The 20,544-nt window shown below is 45.4% G+C and overlaps 1 protein-coding gene and 1 pseudogene across 5 annotated transcripts in view; one reads left to right on the top strand and one right to left on the bottom strand.

Moving 5' to 3' along the window:
* NEDD4L (NEDD4 like E3 ubiquitin protein ligase) overlaps positions 1-20,544 on the bottom strand; it is a 297,333-nt gene that overhangs the window by 172,168 nt on the left and 104,621 nt on the right. Inside the window, exon 1 of one of the 5 annotated variants that reach the window (XM_016129132.2) lies at positions 11,890-12,529. The exons of the other annotated variants lie outside the window; for them this stretch is intronic. The gene's annotated coding sequence lies outside the window, so the exon portion shown is untranslated. Of the gene's footprint in view, positions 1-11,889; positions 12,530-20,544 lie in introns of those variants that run through there. 5 annotated transcript variants of the gene reach the window in all.
* On the top strand, positions 5,661-5,779 carry LOC118610368 (annotated as a pseudogene).

Here is a 20,544-nt window from a genome sequence, read left to right as displayed (position 1 = left end):
ATTACCGCCAGAATAAACGCTGCAGTCAGTACACACGCACCCTAATATTAAGACTTCTGTTATCAGAAGAGTGTTGCACATCTAGAGCACCACGAATCCTCAGTGAACAAAGATTTGCTCCTATGTCACGAGCGTGAACTTACTAATGCAAGAATGTGGCTGCATCTTGAGGACAGGTTGATACCTGACTCTCAGGTCACCAGAAGGACTAATCACTCAGAACCCACTTGGCTTCCACATTCAGCAATTTACCATTGTACGAAGCAACCTTGTCTACGTGATTGCTTCCGACAGAAACCCTTAAAATTTGATGCCGAAGGGACAGAAAGAGGGTCTGCTTATCCCAGGGTGACCAGCTCTATCTGACCTAATTAGGAAAGCGTCTGAGGCCAGAAGCAAAGCTGCTACTCTTCCCTTAATCCTCGCTACAGGGAACTCTAGAAGACTTAAAAGGTCTCAACGTGGCCTGGGGAAATTGAAGACGACACGCAGATAAAATCACATTCATTTATGCTCTACTAATTCAGAATTATTTTTATGATCTGGAAAGAGTTTGGACTCACGTTTCCATTTTTAGATCCTATGACAACAGGCAGAGAAGGAGGCTCAACCTACTTCGGGAACAAATTTTAGAAGCTCTGACTCATGTGTAAACAACCAACCTGCTAATAATTTATCTGTTGGTTAAAGCAAATACTTCTATTTGGGTTGCTACCCTAATTCTTCGTTAAGAACTGAAACCAAGAAGAAATCTTGAACATGTTCCATATTTAACTTTTTTCACTTTGTTCCTAAGTATCTCCCCCAGTGAATTCCCCTAAATAAAATGTCTATGAAATCCCCATCATAACAGGAACTCCTTGGTGGTAGAGACCATGTGACGTTCCCAAGGGTCTCCGAAACCAGTGGGGAGTGATTCGTCGCTTCTCGTTAGGCTGCGTGCTCTTCTTCTGGGGGAAGGACACATGCCTTACATGAAGACCCCATTTCGGCCATCTGCAAATCCTGATCGACTGTCAGGCGTCAGTCACCTGTGCACGTGTGAGAGTGCAGAGACAAGGTCAGGTGCATGGCTGTGCCCCGAGAACATTCCTGGGGCAGGAAATGGGTCCTGCCTGGTACTAAGTCACAGAGCTGTTACGGAGGTGGAATGTGCTTCAGGGGCCTGACGTTCTCATGCCTCTGGTCCTGCACCAGACTGGCGACCCAAGTACAGCCTGACCCTCAAACGACACAGGTTTGCATGCGTGGGCCCACTTATCCGCAGGTATTTTCAGTAAATACAGTAAATGTATTTTCTCTTCATTATAACATTTCTTTCCTCTAGCTTACTTTATCGTAAGAATACAGTATATAATGCCTACAACACACAAAATACGTTAACTGGCTGTTGGTGTGATCAGTCGGGGTTCCAGTCACAAGAAGGCTCTTAGTAGTTGAGTCCTGGGGGAGTCAAAAGTTACAAGCAGATTTTCGATTGTGCAGTGGGTCAGTGCCTCTAACATTGTTCAAGGGTCACCTGTACCTTAATATATTCCTAAAACACCAGAAAAACAATCCTGGAGACAATGTCCCCTACTCTGACCACCTGCACATAACACTAACTGCTGTAACCCATTCTTCATGGCGAGGGGAATACTACTCCAGACTATGAGTTGTAGTTCAAATTCAAGGCCTATAAATGAGCATTGTTTCCAATTCCCCAGAAAAAATCTTTAAACTGGGGTATTTGGTGGGCTGGGTTTTTATTTCTGCAAGGCGCTCTGGTTTTCATCTGTCAAAATTAAATGGGATAATCTCTGTTATCTAAGGTTTATGGACAATTAGCTACTTGTTATGGTTAACTAGTTGGGCCAGTTAAAATTTCCAGATATTCTCATAGTATATGTTGGAACGCTTGAAATTCGCTTTCTGGTGGAAACATTCCTCACCACTCGTAGCTAAGGACTACATGCTCAAGCTCAGAGAGAAGGGCGGAGATGGCAGAGGTGTGCTTCGTTGTGCAAAAAGCGAGTGGGAGGGGAGGCAGCGCAAGGGGCTTTCTGCTGTGCAGGGAGGAGTGGGGGCACCGTACCGGAGGGTCACCCGTCGCCTCATCACAATGCAGTTCTGTGGGGCGGGGGTGACCTACAGACGTGCACGGGTGGGGATGCAATCGCGCCCTGCACGCCTGTTGATGCCGTTTATGTGCCGACGGAGCTCAAGGAGAAGCGGACTGCCGGGCCTCTGCCCAGGCTCACACACGCGTGATGCCTCCCGTCTGGCCAGCAATCCCGCCTGGCCCCTCGCCTCTCCTTCCGCCTAGACTCTCTCGGCTTTTTTGCACGATCTCACCCACAAACCTGAAGCTCAAATGCCAGATCTCCCCATCTACGTTACCATGGCAGCCAAAGATGAACCAGTCTGCTCCTTAGGTGCATGTGTCCTTCGAGGACTTACCTCTGAGGACAGAAGGTAGCATCCCACCGCAAACATGGCTCCACGAAGAGTAAACGGGTTTCGTCTGACTATAAAACTTGGTGCAAACTGTAAACTGACTTCGTCAAGCTCAACTAAGCTGCACCAATAAAATAAACTCCTATAATCCTAAATTAGGCTGGGAGTTTCAAGCTGCACTCAGTGTACAGGGAGGCACATTCGATTCCTCTGAGGATCGCCTTATTGCAATTGAAAGGAACGAAGGGAGCCTTCACACGGAAGCTGGGGTTGGAACTTGGTCGCACCGAGTAAGCAGGGCTCACGCACATGCATGCACACATGCGTGAGCGCATGCACACGCCCACAGGAAGAGGACTCAAGGCATAGCATGGAGAATGGCACCCTGGGGTGGGGTGCGGGTGGGACATAGACAGGCAACTCGAGCAGCTCAGCGTGATGAGACAAAAAGTTAAGTAGTTGGCTGAAAAGGAAAGCTAAGATGGGAATTGGTGAGGACCAGAACTATACTCTACCTGAATACCAGGAAAAGGGGGTGGGACCTTTGATTTTTCACGATAATTTTCTTTCAAGACTCTATATCCCCCAGGTTTTCTATTCTTATTCTCCAGCAATTAACTTAATCATCTTACCTCCCTCTCCCAGCTGACAACCTCCACAATCCCTTCAGCTGCCCCCCTCCCCCCCACATACCCACCCCAGTCACAATAACACACGCTACTTATGATTACAAAACAAACTTTCAAATATTTTTACCAAAAACATTTCTCCTAAATTTAACTTCCACGATTTTGAGTAAGGCCAAATATTTTTGCCAGGTGACTATATTTATCTTTCTTTAATCTCTGTTATTCCTTTGGCCGTTTGTGAACACAACAGATTACCAGGAGTGCCGGCTCAAGAGATCTACTGCTGACCCGTGATTGTGTAAGTAGTAGCTGGTGACCATAAATCCATATTAGTTCATTAGCAACTAATGATCTAAATAGCAAGAAACACAAATAGGTCATAATAAATGAGGATACTACAACTGATCCTATATTACTTATCACATTTGGTAGATGACCTTAGAATATCTTATTATTCATAAAATAACATTTACTCAATTAGTTTAACTCACATTCCAAATTCTTGTACAGAGGTGCTCACAGCCTATTGGATATTTATATCAGATACACATTTTACTTGATAGGATATTGAGTTTCTGTTTTCCCTAATTTTCACTTTTCATCTATTTTTTTATTCATTATATTCTGTGGATTTCAAAGGTGGAGAGTTTTGTTTCATCTCAAACCATCTGATCTTTTTTCTAGTGCTTTTGAGCAACTTCTTTCTTCTTTTTTAAACTTTTACATAAGCAGCTCTCAGAAAGACGTACAAACTTACGAAACTCTTATGTAATGACTGTTTAATCCTACAAACGTGACGGAAATTCTTAACCTGATTTTAAAAGACTACTTGAAGCTCAGAAACATGCCATTCCCATATATCACGACCTATCGCCAGTTAACATGTCGAGTATCCATAAAATGACAAGAGTAATTTTCACCTACTTATTCGCTTGGCTAGTGTCACCATGAAACCCTCCCCCGTGGGAACTGTAAGCTTTCATTTAGACTGGAAGCATCTTGAAGGCCAGGGACTCAATCCTCCTTGTGTTCCAGACAGACACCTGTCACATACACACCAGAAGCAAAACAAACACCTCCTGTGAAGAAATGAAACATTCTTAACTATTTCATAAACATATTAGTGCCTAAAAAGCGAAGTGCAGATGGATACCATGACAAATCTGGCAATACAGTCCGCTAGGCCTTCAAATTCAAAAAGGGTCGAATTTTCTAATTAAAAGCCATTCTTTGAAACTGTTGTTTTCTGTGGCTGGAAGCAACAGTTTTTTTTTTCATAGCAGCTGACAGGAACTAGATTCACTTAAGCTGGGGAAAGATTTACTAGTTCAAACTTTTACAAACCGAAAATATTTCCTTACTTAATTATGCCCTATAAATTGCAGCATACAGTTGTTATTTTTCACAAGCTATATGTTTTTAGGGTCTGATTCATTAGTTATTGTCTCAGACAGTCTGACAAATATATCTGAGAGATCAGCTACCAAGTAGAGAAATTTCATTTAATTATATAAAAAGCAAAACGAATTTGAAAAATGTTTTCGCCAGTCATAGTTATTTTAACATTTACTAATTTTGGTGTAGCTAACATTGTTTAAAAAAATATCGTCTGTTTTTTAGTATAAAAAGATATCTTTTTAAAAAATCTCTTATTCTTGTACATTTACCAATACTACATATTATTATAATGAAAATCTTTCCTCTGGTATAAACCTTAGCCCTAAATCTGGGTAAATTATTACTTTCACTTTCCAAAAACTGACCTTCTAAGCTGAAATGTAAGAGAGTGGAAATACTGAATCCAAGAGTAAAGGATTCTACTAGGACAATGATTTCACCACTTGTAGTCACTTTAACTTGCCAACTCAGTTTCTGGATAATTTAAGGAGTAATTGCCAATTAAGTTTTATTTAAGTATGCATTGAGGCCTAATATTATCGGTTTTATCTGCGCACATATCACAGCAGCAGCAGCAAAGAAATGGCAATGATAATAATCATGATGATGATGATGAAACTCTTATGGTGGCAGACACACCAGCAAGCATTCTAAGGCCTTTAACATCAATGATGAGAAAATGCACAATAAATTAAATAAATACACAAATCAGCATGAACAGCGTCAGGAAATAAAAAAGCAAGATCACTCACCCAACACGAGGAGCTTGACATAACAAAAACCAATCCGGAAGGATGAAGGCCGAGTATGAAGGGAGAATGGAGGCTATACTACCAGAAAAGACCTCGCCCCTGAAGAGATCAATGCTGAGCCCCTTACAGAGGGGAGATGGGTGTGAGGCAGGGGCGGGCAGGCCGGAGTGGTGCATCAGGAGGAGGGGGTCAATCCACTTGTCGAAAAGGACATGCACGGTCCCTGTTGATAAACCACAGCTGTGTGCCCCCCTGAAGGAGGCCACCAGACCACCACAAACTTGACTGTGCATGAGGCACCTGGGAGTCCAATTAAAAGCAGACTCTTAGGGCTGGGCCCAAGGTTCTGCATCTCCAACAAGCTCCCAGTCGATGCCGCTGGTCCATGGAACACGCTTTGAAAAACGCTGCCCTAGATCCATATTTATCTTTAAAAAGCACGTGAGTCTACGGCCATGTCACCCTGAACAAGCCCGATCCCATCTGATCTCGGAAGCTAAGTAGGGTCCAGCCTGGTTAGTACTTGGGTAGGAGACCAACTAGGAAGACCTGGTGCTGCAGGTGTAAAAAATAAAAAATATGGGACTGTAAGATGACAAGGTCCTTGCAATCTGTGAGGTTAACCAAGGGTTACCTCACCTTAAAAGAGAAAAAGAAAAAGAAAAAGAAACACATGAATTGACACCCATGTAATTTTTTACCCTTATTTATAAATTGAGCTTGCTGGGAGCACAAAATATACTAACCTGTCTTTGGAACAGTATGTACCTAAAGTAATATTCTTCTCACAAATCATTTTGCTTGATTTTATCATAACCAACTAGGGCAGGGGTCCCCATGCCTTAGGCCACGAATGCTACTGGTCCGTAGCCTGTTAGGAACCAGGCTGCACAGCAGAAGGCGAGTGGCGGGCCAGCGAGCAAAGCTTCATCCGTATTTGCAGCCGCCGCCCAGAGCTAGCATCACCGCCTCAGCTCCACCTCAGGCCATCAGGCATTAGATTCTCATAGGAGCACTGGTCCCTGGGACCAAAAAGGCTGGAGACCACTGCCCTCGAAGACAGCCTGGCCAACAGCGGGCAGAGGGAAGGAGAGTTTAACAGAAAGACCACAGCTTGCTGGGTCTCTAATCCATCTGGAACGTGAGAAAGATAAGCCCACTTCTCAGGTCTTTTCCTAGCTTTGAAAACTTGGGGCAGGAAGGGAAGTTTATAGCCTGAAGAGCCATGACTCTTAAATTGGGTTAAAGGAGGCCAGAGCGTGAGGGAATGAAAGGTTACCGAGGGGCTTACGTTTTATATCATCCCATTCCGTTTTCACAGAAGAATTCCAGGGTGACTATTATGCCCACTTACAACCCAGGTGACTGACTCAAACAAATTCAGACTCAAGTTATTCCATCTCTCCTGGTCCCATGCACAGGCCGGCAGAGTACGGTGAGGGCCACGGGCCTGGCGTGTTGCCAGCCATTTCCAGTAGGACTTTAAAAATTAATGCTAATTTTTGTTTCTCCCATAATAGATCCATGCTTGCTTTAACACAAAAATAACATTTTTGGTGAGTTATCAAATGCGACAGACCCACACTTGTATTTTGTGGCTTTATGAACCCAGAAACCGCAATTCCTTATTCCAACCGAGAGGCACGGAATTCCCCCAGGCTGCAGCGAGACACTGATATCTGTCACCCAGATGCCTTTGGAGGCCCAGCAAAAACAGGGACACGTCCCATTGTACGAACACACTGTCTGTGGATGTAACTTTTTAACCTGAAAATTCTGTCTGGTCTTTTAACTCTACCACCTAGAAACAAGTCCGTGCAATAGTAGGCGAACTGAAATCACAGAATACGGTCTGACGCTGTTCAAACCGACTTAGGCACATTTTGAAAGGGGACACTTTGTGGCTATCCTGAGCAGAAAGCCCGACAGGAGAACAGGAGCTCGACTTTGCGGCAGCCTATTTCAAAGAAAAAGAAAACAGTAACACTTACCACTATATTCCTTTAACAAAGTGGCAGCAATCTTAGAGTTTTTATTTTTTAACAGTTGTTGACTTACAGACTTATTGCAAAGCTAGTACAGAAAGTCCTCCTACACCCCGTAACGTTTCCCCCATTATGACCATTTTGCACTAATATGGTACATTTGTCACAATTAGTGAATTAAGGTTAATATATTAGCATCCACTGATGTCCATACTTTATTCAGATTTCCTATTTTTCCTGTTCCAGGATGTAATTTTGGCTTTCTTGCACTTTAAAATTCACCATAGAAAGACTATTTAAGCACATACAGCATATACAAGCATAAAGAACTAAAAATGATGTTCTCAAGGTATCCTGAGCCCAAGAAAAATGCAAATATTACATAAAACACCACTGAGAGTGAGCTATAGTGACCTACAGCTAGCTAGCTACAGTAACCACCTTCCTCGGAGAACTTATACTTGTCAAAGACATAACGAGTTTCCACGTGTGAAAAATGAGCTGTGGTACGAAGGTTTGTGTGTGGTTTAAGTCAGGTCAACAAATGGCTTCCCAGGGATGTGAAACCTATAAAACCCTTAAAAAGGTAACCTTGACTATTTCCAAGAGCAAGGCAGGAACAAAAGGTGCCCAGGACGAGCACGTGCTCAACTCGCAAAGGGAACGCACTGGGCAGGCAAAAACGGGCCCTGGACGCTGAAACAAGCGAGAAGCCTGTCGGAATGAAGAGAACAGGAAAGTTAACCCGGGCTAGAGTTTACTGCTGACGAGGAGGTACTAGACTAAACTGGCTGAGATTCCCTCTGTCTAGAATTCTGCACGTCCTCGTTTCAGTCTCTGATGACACAGTGAGGTCGGCAGCGACGCTCCTGTCCTCGGCCACAGAGGGCCACTGAGATGACATGACCGTGACCGGGTCTGCCATAGTGGCAGGTGGGGCGGACGCCACCGGCTGCCACAGTGACCTCCACAAATGGAGGCCTCTTCCTGCCTGACAATGAAAACGAACCCTCGGCTCAGGCCGGTGATACCAGCAAACTATCAAGTAACTGCCTACTAAATAAATGATGTTAAAATAAGACACTTTGCCAATAATGCGAACTTGAAAGAAATATATTCTACCACCGTCATGCTGTGTTATACAATCCACATGCTCCACCACTTTGTTAATTCGACCAGGCCCCATTAAGCACTTTTGCAGAAAATTTTTACTCCTTACGGATGAGCTGCCCAGAGATTTCAGATTTTCCGTGACATTTCTAAATCTGTACTCTCCTTAGAGCAAGGCTTCTCAGCTTTGGCCCTGTTGATATTTTATCTGGACACTTCCCTATGGTGGAGCACTGCCCTGTGCACTGTAAAAGGGTGTGTAGCATCCCTGGCCTGTTCGCACTAAAGGACAGTCGAAATGTCTCCAGACATTGCCAAATGTCTCCAGACATTGCCAAATGTCCCTCTGAAGGGAGAAGGCAAACCGGGATGATTAAAGCAATTCATGATATGCATGCATAAACATAATATGATATCAATAGCAATGTAAGATTCCAACTCAGATTAAATGGCTTTTGAAAAAACCTTTTATTAGACCATACAAACTGGTATTTGTCTCAGAAAATACAATTACTATGGGTGAGCAAAGAAGTAAAATATAGTTCCCCTCAACTATTATGAGTATTTTTGTAAAGCAATGAATAATTATAATATATATAGCCTTGATAATTCCCTGGAAGCAAGGAATTTGGGTTAGAAATCATTCTTAATCTTTTCCATCCGAGAATTCTAAAGTAAACCTCAGATTCTACAACTAGCTGCCAACCCGGCCAAACGTGAGGCAAAAGTTGGTCTGGGAAAGAGGCCAAAATGGACGACTCATGACCACGGGGTGCCACCCAACCCACCCACAGTCTGCCTCAGAGGACCACAGGCATACTGCCCAAGGATCACTTTGCCACCAGCAATTTAAACAGACCCCCAATTCCCTGGAAGAAAATGAAGGCCAGGGAAAGTTGAAAGCTCTAATGGCAGTCTGTGCTTCATAAATGCTTTTGGAGAATGTCCCCAGGTTTCTTTCGGTCGCTCTGCTTACGTTGGGGGTGGGCAGAGAGGAATACTTTAATAATCAACACTTACACAGGAAGAGTCATTCTTAAGGGACACCTGAGAGACTGAGGTTGGTGTCGCTGGATTTTTAAAAACTGGTTGTAAAAGTTGTTTCTTAAAATTATAGAGAAGACGTTTCCTATCTTCTTCTGGGCATCACTATCACCATGTACTCAGGTCAGAAGGCTGACCTGCCCATGTGTGAGCAACAGGACTATCCACACATCTATCTCCTCCACAGACAGATGCCCACAGGTGACCTGCCAGGAAGAAGGCGAGGAGAGCAGATGGTTGCCAAGGCAGCTTAAAGAGACTCGGCAGCCAGCGTCTGAGGCTGCGACCCGTGGGTCACCCACCATCACCACCACCTGGAAGAACTCGAGTCAGCAACCCTCCCCTCCTAAAGCGGGTGCGACAGAAAAGCCCACCAGGTGGTCTCTGGGTTTCGCGCACTGGCGGGAGCCCTCCACCATACCGGGCACTCTGCAGCCGCTCCCCTCTGCTCAGGGTCCTCGGCTCCACCTCACGTGGCTCACACCGAATTCCCCCCAAGGGAAAGCGTACACACAAAGCGAGAACTGGCTGTGCCCAGCTCCTACAGGTGGGCAGACGGCTGGCAGAGGATAAATCACACGGCGGGGGGGAGGGGTGCGGTGGGGGGGGCGGACCGCAGAGTTCAACCTGTTGTCTAGCACCAATCAAGTGACATGTCAGTCAGGGCACAGAGTCATTTACATTAAAGATCATTAACCAGGCACACCAGCCCCTTGGCAAGGGATGTGGGCTCATGAGCTGAAAAAGAATGCATTCAGATAAAGCAGCAGCCTCTTGTTGCCACACACACAGTTTGGGTCATTTCAGGAGAAGCCACCGCGATGGCGCAGAGGGACCAGAACCAAGGAGGGGTGTCTTGGGGCGGGGGGCGGGGGGAGTTCTTTCTTCACAACAGTGCTCCCCCACAGCTGCAGCTCATTCACTAGGCTTTTTTTAATTATTATTTTTCTGTTCTTCCTTCTGGCTTACGAGGTGTAACTGTCACCTCACATGCAAAGGAGTTCACAGGTAAGGAGTTCTGAACAGGTAAGGTCTCCTGAGTTTATGCCTCCAATTTTTCATCAGTCAGTAGCAACATCTCCCTGGAGGGTGACAGCTTAGACTTCACAATTTCAAGTCACGCACAGAGGAAGTCGGCAGTTCCCTACCCGTCGAGCTGCCCTGCTGTGTGTCCCACATCCACGCATCCGAGGCCACTCGATGCTCAAGCAAACCAAGAAGTCGCCGTCAAGCGAACAGGGTCGGAAGTTCAATTTCACGCGTTACAGACAGGCACGGCTCCGTCCGTCCCTGACCAGTGCCTGTCCTGACGCGCTTCGAGCTCCTGCATGTGCGTGGGCTTCCTCCCCCGGGCCCCTCTCCGTCGCGATCAAAAATCAGCAGGAGCTCCTCCGTCAGGCTCCTCTGAGGCTAAGACTCACCCCAAAAGAGCTCGCGTGGCCCTGGTTTTCCTTTCTAGTGTTACATAATTCAATTTTCCTCCAATCGTATATTTACCATAAAGCATTATTTGTGATGGAAGTGGAAAAATAAAAAGTAGAACCACAGATTCCTGCTACTGAGATTAGCCTCAAATAGAAAGGCAGAGATTAATTTCTATATGTATTTTTAACAATATTTAATGTGAGTACTCCTTAATTGACGGTTCAAGAAATTATTGACAGTTTAATTTTCTCTTAAAGGGGATCCAAGTTTCTATGTTGTTTGGAGACTGAAGAATGTAGGGGGAAAGACAAGGAATGAATAATGATCTAATTAATCAGGCAACTCATTTATAATTTTTTAAAGTTCATAACTGAATATCTATCCATTTTAAGAGCAAAACCCTTTAGTCCATGTGAACAAAACTGTAAGGTAAAGTGAGGAGTCATGTAACTCAGCCTGAAGCATTTCCTGTAAAGGTTATAAAATAAATAAGGAGGGTGTTTGCACCCCCACCAGGTAAATCCAAAACAATGAGGAGGTGTATCTGTCCCACCATGACCTAGCAGATTGCATTAGCTATGCTTTAAACTGAACTCAACCCACAAAGAGCTCTAAAAAGGAAAGAAAGAACAGATCTCTCTTTTCACCTGAGGATGAAATTTCTGAACTCTGCATGACAGATCCCTTCACTGTGTCTATTTTTGACATTTCGGGAACACAGTCATGTCAAATGCAGTCATTTATTCACACAAGGGAAGGGGGAGGCACCAGAGAGCAATATCTATATAATAATTTTTCAGTACGCTGAAAAAAAAAAAAACAGGTTTCAAACAAGATGACATAGGTTAGACACCTTATTAAAATCTGTTGCTACATACATTTTTTGATTTTTGAAGCATGCAAAAAAATGTTTAATGGAGAGGGAAGGAAAGAAGGAAGGAAGGAAGGAAGGAAGGAAGGAAGGAAGGAAGGAAGGAAGGAAGGAAGGAAGGAAGGAAAGAAGGTAGGTTGGTTCCCCCAATTATGGCACATTTAAAGCTAATTAATCCATTATAAGAGAACAGTCTCCTACCGTTAACGAAGGAAAATGGAATCCTTTGTGGCACTTACCAGCTTCACGGCAGGAAGACCTCGTTTTAAAGGGGAGAGAGAGAGGCTGGTCTAGATACAGATAGTAATCTGTTCCCCTAACAACAGCAGGGAGAGGCTCTGCCGTTCCCTCTGTCGACAGGTGATCAACAGCCTGGAGCAGAAGGAAGGCTCTGAGAGGGGGGGGCCTCTGCAGCGGCTGCCGCCCAGGTAGGGCCCCCACAGAGAGCCACCCACCCCGCACACCCTCAAGCTGCACCGCCTGGCAGCGAACCGCAGCCCGTCTGGGCTGGGAGCTGCCGCTGGTGCTGCCTGGCTCGCTCGCACCGGGAGTGAACTCAGACGTGGGGAAGAGGGAAGCGGCTCATCAGAGGCGGCGGAACCAATGACTAGGAGGGGAACTTCGTGGATTCGGGAGAACAAAACGCAGTTCAAACCACGATCCAAGGACACTGCCCCCGCAGCACAGCCTCATGAACGTTAGCAGCTAGTCACCGTAATAAGAGTGTGTCTGGCCTGGCTGAGGTGACCCTGGAACCTCTGGAACCTCAAGGCGTACAGAATGTCCCCTTTAGAAAATTAATGGCATTTTTTCCCCTAAATGTTCATGCCAATGTGGAGAGGAAGGACATTCAAGGAAATGAAAACACCCCTCTGGATATTTGTTTAAATAATTGCTGCACTGTGTGTGTGTGTGCATGCGTGCTCACGCGCATGTGTGTACGTATGTATGTGTACACACACACACGCACACACACACGCACATATAGAATGAGCAGATAATTTTCATCAGACAAAACTACCTGGGATTCCATCTCCATGGCCTCACTAGCTGGAGGACCGTGGCAAGCTCCTCAGCTTGTCTCACCTCTGGCTTCCTTGCCAGGGGTTGGAGGGGGTGGGGGGCCTTGAGAACTCCTTCCTGGACTGCTGTGAGGGATCAGTGAGATCCCAAGTAGGGAGACCAGCTTTCCCACGGTCAACGGGCCTCCGCTCTGTCTACGCCCGCTCACCTCCAGGAGCACGTGGCCCTGACCGTACCGTCCTAGACCGACCACGGGTACCCCTTTCGCCACCCCTCAATGCAGTAACTGACCCAATGCGTATCCAACAGCAAAAGGTTTCTTCTGTTCTATTTTAACCAATGTCTCCAACAGGTGATGGAGGCCATTTTAAAGATCATTCTGGCGTACAATGATCAAAGCCAGGTGATGTGGCCCCTCATCCCGAACTCTGCCGGAGACACCAAGCTGCAACCCAAGTTAGAGTTTTTGCCCCAAATTCCCTGTAATTTCTCATTTCAAGGCCAAGAACATGTCCACTTTTAAGACCTGAAATTGTTAAAGAATCTGCTCTCGAATGAGCCGGAAAGTCTTTTTCTTTAATGCTGCCCTTTAAGAGGCAATTTCTTACAAGGGGATTCACAGGTTTACTTATAAGACCACTTGTGGATATGAATGACAATGGCGTCAGTATCCGGGTTAAGGCTATGCTTCTGGAGACCTTCACTGGGAAGGGGAGTGACAGAGTCCCAAGGGCCAAGAGGCCACCACTGCCATCTGGTGGTGGCTCCTGCATACTGCAGCCGTGGAACTCGACACTATCTTCAATCCATTCTCCTAGCGGCGGCTCATTGGAATTCATGCTGCATTGCATTAACCTCCTGACAGCTAGCTGAGCTGCTCAAGGGCCTTTGTGCTTCCCCTCCAAATCTTCTATCCAATCTTCCTCCTTTCCCACAGGCCACTAAATACAAAAGAAGGATAAAAAGTTCCGTCCTGTGCCTTCCCCTTGTGCCCTCCCCCAACATCCGGTTTGGTAACAAAGAGAAATTCCAAGGAGAGAGAAAAGAGAAGCAGAGAGCCAGTGTGCTACCAGAATACAACAGCCAAGAGCCAATCACAATGGAAAATATGAGGCAGGCACCTCTTGCAAGTGGAAGGACCAGAGGAAGACCCAAAACACAGCAGAGACGCCTTTGAGCTGGACCCTGACCAGTGAGTGAGCTGGGCCCTGACCAGTGGGTGGGACCAGGAGTTTTTCTGCGCAGCTGGAGTAGAGAATGTGCTGGAAATCAGGTCACAAACAAAAAGCTACCAAATCAGGTGACATTTAAGGGAATGCGCCTAACCCTCCACCCCCCAAGCCTTCATCCATCCCTGATGAGTATATTCAGGAGGCTCTCAAAAGCAGGTAACAACCTTAGGAAAAATTTGCCAATGGAAGTGACGGCCATAGAGAAAGGAGAAATTGGAAAATTCATATTTAAGTGGTGTCACTGGGACCCTCCGTAAAACACTGGCGATTTCTAAGCAAGTACTAGGATGAGGACAATATATATGGGTTTTACAGGCAGCTGTAAAAAGGCCTGGGTGATCAGCTATACCACAGCTGGCAAATCTTTCCCCACGTAGTAGCAGCATCTGCTTGGAGCACAACAGAAGATGCCTCTTTCTTTTAGTTACAAAAGAAGAGAAATTTTCAGGACTTTACACTATGTAAAATATCCTGCCTTTTTATACTCACGTTACCTCAATACATTACTTGAAACGACTATAAAATCAAGTTGTTGACTGATATTTAGTTCCATTTTATACCAAATTAATCCAAGAGGTAAATTTTAGTACATTCTGTCTTTCGATCAGATACACACTCATATGAAGTAGAGAAAAAAATAGCTCATCTATAAAATAGCTTATGTCAAGAAACACAGCCCACACTTGACCCCCCGCCACAGCCACCATGCACACGCCAGCACACACGTGTGCATACACACACACACACACACACACACACACAGGCTTTGTTCTTTTCTTAGCCATTTTACTTTAAAACCCTCTGCACACATCACAAGCACATCCCGAAGGCCACACGGGCTGCTGTGTCGTGTTGGAATATGACATGTCCAACTTGGACACTGATTCTTTAAAACAATCAGAAATTAAACAAGCATGAAGGAAGGCAACACTACACTTTAAAGCAGTGGTCCTCAACCTTTTTGGCACCAGGGACCGGTGCTCCTCTGAGAATCTAATGCCAGGTGATGGAGCTGAGGCGGTGATGCCAGCGCTGGGGAGCGGCTGCAAATACAGATGAAGCTTCATGAGCTTCCGACCCCACCCCACCCCACCCAAACCCCCCCCCCACCCCCCGCCACCCCGCGCTCACCTCCTGCTGTGTGGCCCAGTTCCTAACAGGCCACGGACCGGAACCAGTCCACAGACTGGGGGTTGGGGACCCCTGCATTAAAGAATTATTTTGCCTTTTTTTTTTTTTTTTTAACATCTGGAAAACTATGGCCCATGCTCAAGGACCAAGCTGAGCTCAAATTAGCAACTGACAATAAACTCTTGGAGACCCAAAGCCCTGTGTTCTCCAGCGCTCGGCACAGCATCTTTCAACACAACTATATGATTGCTGAGCTGCACTGAAAGACACAAGTACCTGTGGGCTGCATCCCAGCCAGCCAACCCAGCAGACGGCACGGTGCTTGGGTTCCGTTAGACAGGAAACAAGAGACACTTGCAGACATTTCAAAGCTTGTCAAGGCAGCCTGGTAAAAACATTAAAAGTAAGTGGTCGACTGTCGAGGGGCTAAGATGAGTCCCTACCCTGAATAAGCCAGGTGTCAGTAAATTAATGGTGCACCTGGCCCGCAACCAGTTGTGTTGGGGATCGGGCATCATTTGTGGTCTCGAACGACTCATTTAATCTTACAATCTCAGAATGCTCCTATGTAAGGCGTAGCTTGGGAGGTTTCATAACCCAGGCTCGTGCATTCAAGAACCCAGGCTGGAAAGCCAGCTCAGATGGCATCTCATTCAGCAAGCATTTATCAAGCTCCCACCAGGTGCCAAGTACCAGGCTACCATGCTTGCATTGATGGTCATGAGGGCCTGCCAATCAATGCCCATCGGAGTCTTACTTCTCTGAAGTCTGCATCACTTGTCATTTGTGCATATAATTTACCACAGCAGTGACACACCAAGCTCTAGCTTAAAGCCATTGTTCTGTAATGAGCCTATCTTCCCGATGAAATTCTAAACTGCTGCAGAATAAAGCTAATATCTTCCTTAGTAATTTACCAATAACCTTGGAGCCAGCCTTCGGATGGCTTCAGACCAGAGACCATACATAGCTGCAGAACCCAAACAGACACAGAAACAGTTTCTGAATTCTGAAAGACAGCCCCTGCTGCCAAGCCCTTGGGCTCAGAGTTTCGCTTACTCTAACACCATTTAGAACAAATTTCATTATTTAGCTTCCCATTACAAAGGTTAAGCTTCTAATCTTCAATAAAGTACAGTCCACAGTACTGACACTTCTGCTATAAATACCCAAACATACCAGAGAAGGAAAAGAATATTATTATTTGATATAAATAACAATTGAAAATCTCAACCATCGTAATTATCAATAGTCCATTCTGTAATGTTTGTCATTTCAAGCTCTTTTTATCATTGTTTTAATTCTCTTGAAGGTGTAAGAAGATGGATTTAAACAATCGGGGGAAAAAGGTCAACTATGAGGTTTAAATCACAGGTTCTCACTCAAAGAAGCAATTATTTTCTCAAACTGAAATAAATTTTTCTAATTCCTATGAAAGCAGTATAGATTCTTTACAGGAAAATTATACATACACATGCAAGTGAAGGAAGAAAATAAAGACCCATGAATGCCCTTCCTTGAGATAACACTATTACCATATTAACATATTAATACCCTTTCAGATCTTCAATATTTTTGCTTATATGTGTCTCCTATAAAAATATGGGATCGAATTATACAAACCAGTTTGTGACTTTCCTTGTCATTCTGTTATAAAATGCTTCCATATCATTAAATAAATACCTACGACTCAATTTTTAATGGCTTCATACTATCCCATTTTAGAGATATGCCATAATGAAACTAATTTACGTTGTTTTGAGTCTTTCATTATGATAAGCAATTCTTTATCCTTAATTTCCTGGATATGTAAGAATATACCAATACATTTTTCACTATTTCGTTAGTATGAATTCCTTCAAAATTTGTTAGCAAGATCGCCAGGCATGCACATTTTTCTTTCTATATAGTTGATAACATTATACATTTGATGACATTTTCTAAAAATTTAGAAAATATGAAAAGCAAAAATAACTGGTTATTCGACCACCCTGATGTGCTGTTAATATTTTGCGCTATGCACCTTTTCCAATCTTTTCTATAGGTATATCCTTTTTTTCCCCCAAAAAACAAGTTCTTGTTGTTTTTTTTTCCATTTTGCCTAAAGGAACATTTGACTTGGTTTTACTGTAGCTTTGATTTTTTTTTCTGTTAGAGAATTCCCTAACATATATTTAATTTGCCTACTTTAAAGTTAATGACGTGAATCCTAAAACTTTTATGCAATAAGTAATATAAAATAAAAGATACTTGGGTTCTCTCGGGTGGCTCCATAAAGTGAAAGGAAGAAAAAAAAGCAAGGTCAGAAGGAAGGTGGGAAATGGAAAAAAAAAGGAAGGGAGGGAAGATTTAGAACGCCCCCACCACTGCCCTTCCCTTTTGGGATTCTCCATTTTGGGATTCTCCCTGAATTATCACTGCCTTGAAAGTCACGTGGTTGCCATTAGTTACAAGCTGTGGGTTCGTGTGACCAAAAAAAGACAAAACCCCTGGCCGAAGAGGATCTGGACTGGGAAGTGGTCACAGCACCACCTCGAAGCCTGAAAACTCTTTCATAAGTTCATGATCGAACTTGATAGCTGCTCACTGCTCACGCTGGTAACCAGCAGAGGTGCTTGTCCTGAACTTGGACAGCTGGCTGTACAGCCCGAAGCTCAAACCAGTCTAGCTGGACAGGTTATGCCCAGGGCAGATCAGGAGTTCTGAGACTTACCAGTCATTCTCGTTTTAACTGGAGCTTCACTGTTTTGAAGTACATTTCTATCTCCAATTGTATTACTTCAACTACTCTGGTGTAAAGGTCACTACCTGTGGTTGTGATTGTGGTCAGAAGGAGGGAAGAGACATAATCCCAGACAGAGCACTGCAGAGCTTAGGGGGTTCAGAGGGTCAACAAGCCAGAGGGTGCTGAACTTTTAAAGACAAAAGATCCCCTTAGCCTTTCAAACAACAGGCTTAGTGGATAAATCTGATGTGGGCTTTATAAAATCTAAAAATAGGCACCTGAGGAAGAATCCTTTCTTTCCAGAACAACTGTCAAGAGCCCCAGGAGGTGTCAGGTGTTGAGTAAATATCAGAGGATAAAGGCTGCCAGCCGTTGGGGGGACTGCAAGGCTCTGGGAGGGCTTCCTCTGCTTTGGCGCCCTGGGCAGGTGAAAGAAAAGTCTTGTTCACAGCCCAGCTTCTGCGTGACAAAGGGAGCTGGGAGAGAAGGTCAGGGCTTGGTTTCTCGGGCAGGAGAGCGGAGCTGGGAAACAACTCCCGCCATGCAGACCAACTGGAAGAACATTCAGCCGGTGCGCTGTTTTCATCAGGAAGATGACGAATGAATGGACCTACCTGCGGGACTAATCCATGGAGATCGCTTGTGAAGCAGACTGTCTTCTCCACAGGACAGGCCTATGTATGCTTCTACTTAACTCCCCGTGCTGGGAACGAAGCGTTGGAGGCCTCTGCAGATCCCTGCACCAGAGTGTGACATCACTTGGAAAATCTAGAGCAGAGACTGTGGGACCTGAGCAACACAGAGGGCGCTGGGGCTGGGTCCATGCGCCCCATGGTCACTGGGACGCAGAGCCCCGTCACAGGAGGCCCCAGCCCTCTGCCGGCCTCCATCTGCGATTCTGGGCCAACCAAATGGCCCTCTGGGGTGAGTCCTGGCACCAATGTATTTTTGAAGCTCCCCATGTGATTCTAAGTATAGCCAGGCTTACGAACCACTGGTTCTTGGGTCTCTTTTAACTCTGAAGTTCTATTTGTACACTTATTTTCCCCCGGCAGGTGTGGGAAGACCTGTCTGATGAGAGCAGAAAATAACGTGTGTCCCCTACACATAAAACGCAGGTCCTGGCCTCGCTGGACCACCTTCCCTCTGTGGATCCATCTCCAAATTCCCGTCTTTTAGCCCTCAGAATACATACATCCTTACTATGAAGCTCTTCTCTGGACTAAACAGAAGCTAAGTAGCAAAAATGCACACGAGAGATCGAACGGGCCTTGCACAGGTACCTGTTTCTTCAGCAAGAAGCAAGAGAGTGGGCCGCCCTGAAGAAGGTGAACTCAGACCGAGGACAACTCCAACACCTTTGGGGGTGGGTAGGGGAGGGGGCCGATGTGATTTTCTTAGTTGCTATCAGGACATAAGCTCTGTCTGCTTCTCTTTCACGAAAAATAAAGAAAAGGAAATGGAGCATGTAATCATCTCTGAATATTACCAACATCTATTTCCATCTCAAGTATCTGATCATTTGATTTTCATAATTAAAAGAGAACACAAAAATCTCAGCAATATGTGGAAAGAAAAAACAAAAGTAGCCCTACTTTCTCTCCATTCACCTACCACAGAAACTACTAAGTAAAGCATTTATAGGTAAAGAAGCTAATTGAACTTAAAAACCCTAATCATGTAGTTTTTTAAATATAAGTTTCTTTTTTTTCTTCTGATTTACGAGACTCTTTCAAAAGGCTGTTTTTCTTCCTAACCCTCTTTCCCCAGCCCTCATTGCTGCTGCATCTGCCTGCTGATTTTCCGCCCAGAAGCCGTCCTGCTCTCCTGGTTTCCTGTCCCCCATCCCTCACCCCCTAATCTGGTTGAGCAACTTTTTCAGGAGTGAGTGCAGAAGATGAGAACGAACAAGTCATCCAACATTCCTCTGGGTTCCCCAGGGCCCTCCAGAGCCACCTCGTGAGAAGCTGACAACTGCCAGCCAACGTAAACCATCGGCCACAGAGATGGGGGAGTCAAATGTGTTCTAGAACCTTGAAGGCACTCGGCACTATGCCCAGGCCTTCCTACCTCCAGGTCCTGCCCACTGTGTGCTACTGAAATACTTTCCAAGCATCTCTCACTTACTGCAGAGGTGTTTCCTGCATGACGACAGGCCTCGCAGTGTGTCCCAGTCTGGGATCAGAGCGTCAGGGAGCCGAGCCTTTAACCACGTCGTGATCCTGCGGGAACTTCAACACTCACTGGCGGCGTGGACCAGTGGCTCCCAGCTCTGCTGCTGCTCAGCCCAACCACCTGGGGGCGGCTCTACATACCCAGGCTCAGGCCCCACCCCAGACCGGTGGTCAGTGAGGACCGAGAGCAGAGTCTATGCAAACACACAGGGCTCCCAACTCCAGCTCCGCCACTCACCTGCTGTGACTTTAAGCAGGTTGCTGAACCTTTCGAATAATTCCTACCTCATAAGATTGATGTGATGATTATGATTTAATTACACTGCATAAAATTACCATGTCTGAGCATACAGTAGGTCTCAGACTCTGCTGCTTCGTCTATAAATGACATAACAAGGCGCAGAGAGATCTCCTGGGAACATGAAGAGGACATGAGGGGACCGGGAGAGAGTCAGAGGGTCGGATTGTTTTTTTTAAATAGAAACCAGTGATTTCCTCCACCGTAGGTCAACGTACAGAACATTCCCTTCCCCTGCTCGCAGGTCAGGGGTGACCCAGTCCAAAGCCAGCCTGAGACTTTGCCGGAGCCACCCTCTCTGCTGCGAAGAT

Source organism: Rousettus aegyptiacus, unplaced genomic scaffold (genome assembly GCF_014176215.1).
Source record: "Rousettus aegyptiacus isolate mRouAeg1 unplaced genomic scaffold, mRouAeg1.p scaffold_m13_p_12, whole genome shotgun sequence".
Classification (NCBI taxonomy): domain Eukaryota; kingdom Metazoa; phylum Chordata; class Mammalia; order Chiroptera; family Pteropodidae; genus Rousettus; species Rousettus aegyptiacus.
This window is presented reverse-complemented; position numbering and strand designations above follow the sequence as displayed.